Here is a 6,177-nt window from a genome sequence, read left to right on the forward strand (position 1 = left end):
TTATCATGCAGTCACATAGTTCAGTTTCACATATGTTCATATATATACATTACATAGCACATACTTCTCATAACATTACATTCAAAAGCATGTTAACACATATAATCATGCATACATACAATTCATGTCATTCATATACGTATAATCATATATTCATGCATTCTAACAGAGGAAATAGACTTGTCGCAAGTCTTGTTTCCATTTAGCACCATAAACTAATTAATATGCACTCACCTGGCCTCACTAGTCAATTCCAATCTCTTATCTTTCCCCTTGATCGATCTTACTTGCCAAACGTTCCGGAATTCTTTATGCGTAGAATCTACATAAATGTACATTTCGAGGTAATCATTAGATACCTACACCTTGTAATTGAATACTAGCAACTTAAACGAACTTATTAAACCAATATTAACATTTTTCTTTAGGGGGAATCGGTTCCCTACCATGGGGGTATCGATTCCCTCAAGACATTCTGGAATTCTGTCGTTTGAAGGGGTATCGGTTCCCCTTGAATGGGTACCGATTCCCCTTGCCCAGAAATCATATTTTCAACCCGAAAATTACTTCATTTCCACTCAAACCCTTCATATATCATCCCCTTTTCATTCTTAACTCTAGTATACATACTTAAACCAATCTATATTCATTTATTTCATCTTAAACCTCAAAATCCTATCTTCCATATGAGATTCAAAAATCATACCAAATTTTCAATGTGTTCTAATTCCAATTCTAACACTCCAAATCTCTTAATTTAACCATTGACAAGTCAAATTTAACTTCAAATTCTACTTATCAATTCCTTTCCAAAATTTCATATAAAAACTCCAAATCTTTAATCTCTCTTAACCTCTCCATCATTTGTTTTTAAGATGATTTAAGCTTTCCTTAAGCTTAGTTATCATCTAATAATCAAAACCCAACCTTAAAATCAACAATTCATTTACAAACAAAGAACTTACCTTTTGAAGCTAGCCCCACGTGAAGAAGAGAAGGCAAGAAGAAGAAAGCTTCCAGATAGCTCTCTTCCCACGTGTATATAATTCCTTAAATGATCAAATGACCATTTTACCCTTTATTTCCTTTAACAATTACAAAATAACCTTCATCATATGCATCTAATAATCATAGAGCTATTTCATTCTTCTATTTTAGTCATCAAATTATGAAACTTTACAATTTGATCACTAACCCGGTATTGAGGATGTTACACAACTTCCTCAATGAAGTCTACATCCACTACCTAAGCTCCTCACTTAGGATTTTCCAACAAATCCACTAAGTTGTTCTTTATTTTTCAAGGACAAAGAGATAACCTTTACAAACTCTCTAGCTTTTCAAAGGCTTAGCTAGAACCAAAACCCCTTTACAAAGGAAAAGAATTGTACACAAGAAAACCTCTAAAAAGGGATCGATCCTTTGAGCCAGAGAAACTTGAAAACATGACTTTAAAGCGTGAAAAAGATCGAGTATGTTTTGAAAAGGTTCGACTAAGTTTGAAAAACATTTAAAAACATATTTTTAACTTTTAATTGGACTTTGAATTATTTTTGAATACTTTGAATAAATTCAATTTAGTCCAAAAATATTTTGTCGTTATTTGTTAAATCAAAATATAAGTTATACAATCTCCCCCTTTTTGATATAAAAAAACCTTTGAAAAATGGTTTTTTTTTTGGCAAAACTCCTCCTTAATAAAACATTTAATGAAAAAGCGAAATATTTTGGAAAATATTAAAGCTCCCATTTTTCATTTTTGAAATTGAATTTTCAAACCTATACTTCTCCCATTTTTGTTATATAAAAAATAATTGAAGCTTTAAGGTTCTAAAATAACAATAGAGAGTAAGTAGAGAATCTTAGCATTAAAATCATTTGAAAAATCGAAAGTTCCTCCACAACAAATGCATTCCAAACAAAAATTTTGACTTTAAAAACATGAAACTTAAAAGACATTGAATTTCAAAAAAAATGAACAAGCAAGTTAGTAGCACAAGAAATTCAATATATCCAAATCTAACTACTTTATACAATATCATAAATAGGACATTATAGATCATATGCATAAAACATGTCAAAATGTATGCATTCAATATTGACATCAATTGTTAGAGAGATATCATAGTCAATAAAATCACATGCATAAACATTTAAATTAAGGTCAAAAATTAAAATTGGTAAAAACAAAACATTAAAACCAATTTTAACCAAAATTCATTATGATAAACAAACATTTATGAAAAATATTAAAACTTTAGAAAATGTTCATCACAACACTTTTGAACATACATGAGATAGAAAACGTAAAATCATTTAAAATCAAAACTCTTGCATGCTTAAACCAAATGAGCAACTAATTATGCAAGATAATCAAAATAACCTTAGAGGTTACTCATTCCATATCAAGTGTGGCTAGAGCATTTGAATATCTTCACTTTCATCACCATTGCTCCCACGCACCTACAAGAGACATTTATTTGGATTTTGGTATCTAAATTTCTTTGGATCCTTGAATGTTAGTGCAAAAGTCTCTTGTTCCCTTAGGAACTCATACTTGTCTAATTTTAAATCGTTTTCTTTTCTTTAAAGGACAAGTATGTTCCTTGTGACAATGTGAGCATTTTTTTCATTATGAAGCTAGATGGATTATTTAAAATGATTTCTTTTTCTTCTGTTAAACATTCAAGTTTAACTTTTAAATCAAGATTTTCTTTTTTCAAAATTTCATTTTGTTTTTCAAAATCAACTTTTGCTTTCGAAAGAAAATCATTTTCAACTTTTAGTTTTGAAATTATTTTCTTGTATTTGGAGTTCATGGTCTCCAACTCCAAAAATAATTCATCGTATGCATCTTGTAACTCATTAAAAGAATATGAATTATATTCGCTAGAGTTAGAAGATACCTTGGGCTCTTCAAAAGCCATTAAGCACACTACCTTTGTTGGTTCTTCTTTCTTGTTTCCATGGATCTCTTCGAGCTTATTCCAAAGCTCCTTGGCATTAGAACATGAAGAACTTCCTTCATATACATCAGGTCCAAATGCACAAAACAAAATGTGCATGGCCTTGGCATTTAGTTGAGTTTTATTCTGTTCTTGTTCACTTCACTCATTCATTTTCTTCTTAGGAGAAAAGTGGTTGTTCTTGATCATCTCCCATGGATCAAGATCATTGAATTGAATGAATAGATTCATTAATTTCTTCCAATGACGGTAGTTAGCTCCATTGAAGTATGGAGGCTTCTCGATTAGTTAGGAGTCTTCCATGTGGAACGAGCCAGAGGTGGAAGTCATCTTCTCGGTTGTGTCAAAAATGGATAGAGCTTCTTCAAGGATCGTCTCAAGGTTGTTAGACAATTTAATGAGTCAAACTCTAATATCAATTATTGGGTTCGATGAAGCTCGTTCGATCAACCGAAATATGCCAAGAGGGGGTGAATTGGTTTTTTGAGATTTAGGGAGTAAAGAGTATAAAGATAGGAAAATTTGCTCAATGATTTATAGTGATTTAACTTTCTCAATAAAGTCTACATCCACTACCAAAGCTCCTCACTTAGGATTTCCCAACAAATCCACTAATTTGTTCTTTCTTTTTCAAGGACAAAGAGATAACATTTACAAACTCCCTAGCATTTTAAAGGCTTAGCTAAAACCAAAACCCCTTTACAAAGGAAAAGAATTGTAAACAAGAAAACCTCTAAAAAGGAAGGTGTTAATTAAAGCTCACAAAAACACAAATATTTACAAGAGAAAGAAAATAAAGAATGAAAAGTTTTTCTCTTGTGTTTGAATGCTTAGATAGGTGTTGGTAACCTTCTTCAAGTGTCCTTAGGTTATTTTTAAAAGTTGAAATGAGTTACTAGCTGTTTCTAGCTATTGGGGATCAAAATAGATGTTACCTGCAACTTTTAAGGCATAATGGATCGATCATTTTTCAAATATTTCGACTGTTATACCAAAGGGATTGACCATTTTCCTCAAGGGATAGATCCTTTTGTCAAGGGATCGATCCCAAACTCACTGTTGTCCAAGAGATCGATCCTTTTTTAAGGGGATTGATCCTTTGGTCAAAGGGATCGATCCTTTGGTCAAAGGGATCGATCCTTTGAGCTAGAGAAGCTTGGAAATATGACTTTAAAGTGCGAAAATTGTCGAGGTTGTTTTGAAAATGTTCGACTAAGTTTGAAAAACATTTAAAAACATATTTTTTACTTTTATTTGGACTTAAAATTATTTTTGAATACTTTGAATAAATTCAATTTAGTCTAAAAATATTTTGTCCTTATTTTTTATATTAAAATATAAGTTATACAGTTTGTGTGTTTTGAGTTAGCATGAATTTTGTTGTTTTCTGTTGATTTGAAGCAGTTTATCTGCTCTCCTTTGGATAATGAAAGCAAACTTATCAAAAAATTTATTTAATTCAACCAATAATTTTTTTAAAAAAATATTTTGATAACGATAAATAATTATCTTTTGATTAATTTAATTTTAAATAATTCAATTTGATAATAGACCGTATTAAAAATTGTGGATAAAAGGGGTGCTTGAGGGTGCAGTCGCACCCATTAGAAAATTTAAAATTCTCTTATATTTCATATATTTTCTTTATATTTTATATTAATTATTTAATTTCTTACCTCTTAGAAATTTAAAATTCTCTTATATCTAATGTATTTTTTTATTGATTATCTAATTTCGCATTTCCTAAATGTTTATAATTTCACACCTCTTGAAATCATTACTGTAACTTTTTAAGTTCTTAGATAAATTTCTACTTTCGTCCCCAGTGGCAGAGCCACAACTTTGTAAGGGTGGGCATTGAAATCTAAATTTTCTTCGATTAATTACTTATATTATTGATGATGTCTACCCTAAACTTTTTCATGCCTACTTTGAGATATGAGTTTTTTTCAGTTAGTTACTTATTTTACGGATGGTGTCCATTCTGAAATTTTATTTGTACCTATTTTATTTAAAAATTTATATATTACTAATATATGTGTACCCACAATAAAAAAATATTTTTGAATCTGCCACTATCTGTCCCTAAAATTAATCGTTTTATTACCTTCAAAATTATTGGAATAGAGCTGCACTGTTGGTGGAATAGGACTTGATCGTCAGCTGTCCCTTGGTGCAAACATCCGCCCGTAGGAAATAAGTGCGGCGTCTTAATATACGGTAAAAATAAAATGTTATTGGTTTTGTGATAATATCGGTTTTGTTATTATTTTAAATAATAAAATCGGTAAAAAATGACAGAAAACATCATTATTTTAACCGTTTCTAATTATTTATATAAGTAAACGTGGTAAAAAATCGGGTCAAAAAATAATATTTTAGGTAAGACGCTACCTAAAACATTATTTTTTTTACCGAATTTTTTTATCACGTTTACTTATATAAGTTATTAGAACCGGTCAAAATAATAATTTTTTGAAATTTTTTTACCAATTTTTTTATTTAAAATAATAACAAAATCGGTAATAGAACTGCCCTCGGCAGTTAGATCGTGGAAGCTTTGAAGATTTTTAATTTAGTTGACCAGTTCATCGTTGATTATTTATTTATTTTCGGGGATCATTTATGGTTTTTTTGTTTTGTATGAGAAACCAAATATTAGGACTGATGCTTTTGCCAAAGCTGGAATCAGTAGAGGAAATATTGGGCCTGATAACCTTCAAACGTTTTACAGCTTAAAATATAATTTGTTAAGAAAAATTGTTTTTTATAATGAGATATCTTTTTTTCGAATAATTTGCTTATTAAATAAAATTAATTTTTAAATATTAAATTTAATTTAATATTAAAGATTAAATTCTGTAAAAAGAATTGTCATAAAGATAAGGGTAAACTACATGTTTAGTATCTCACACTTTTGTTCCATTTTAGTCCGTCAACTATTTTTTAAAGATTATATCTAATATTTTGTTTTGGTTTTAATTTGGTCACCTGATATTAAAAAAAATAATGATAATGCTAACATTTCATCGGTAATGTCATGTCATCATTGAAAAAATAAAAAAAGTCATGTCATCAATTCTTTTAAATTTTTTACGGTAGATGATCAAAATGAAATCAAAATGTAATGTTTGATATTATTTAAAAAAGTTGAGTAATCAAAACGAAATAAAATTAATAGTTAGGGTTCTAAACATGTAGTTTGCCCTAA

This window comes from Hibiscus syriacus, unplaced genomic scaffold (genome assembly GCF_006381635.1).
Source record: "Hibiscus syriacus cultivar Baekdansim isolate YM2019G1 unplaced genomic scaffold, ASM638163v2 tig00112344_pilon, whole genome shotgun sequence".
NCBI lineage: Eukaryota > Viridiplantae > Streptophyta > Magnoliopsida > Malvales > Malvaceae > Hibiscus > Hibiscus syriacus.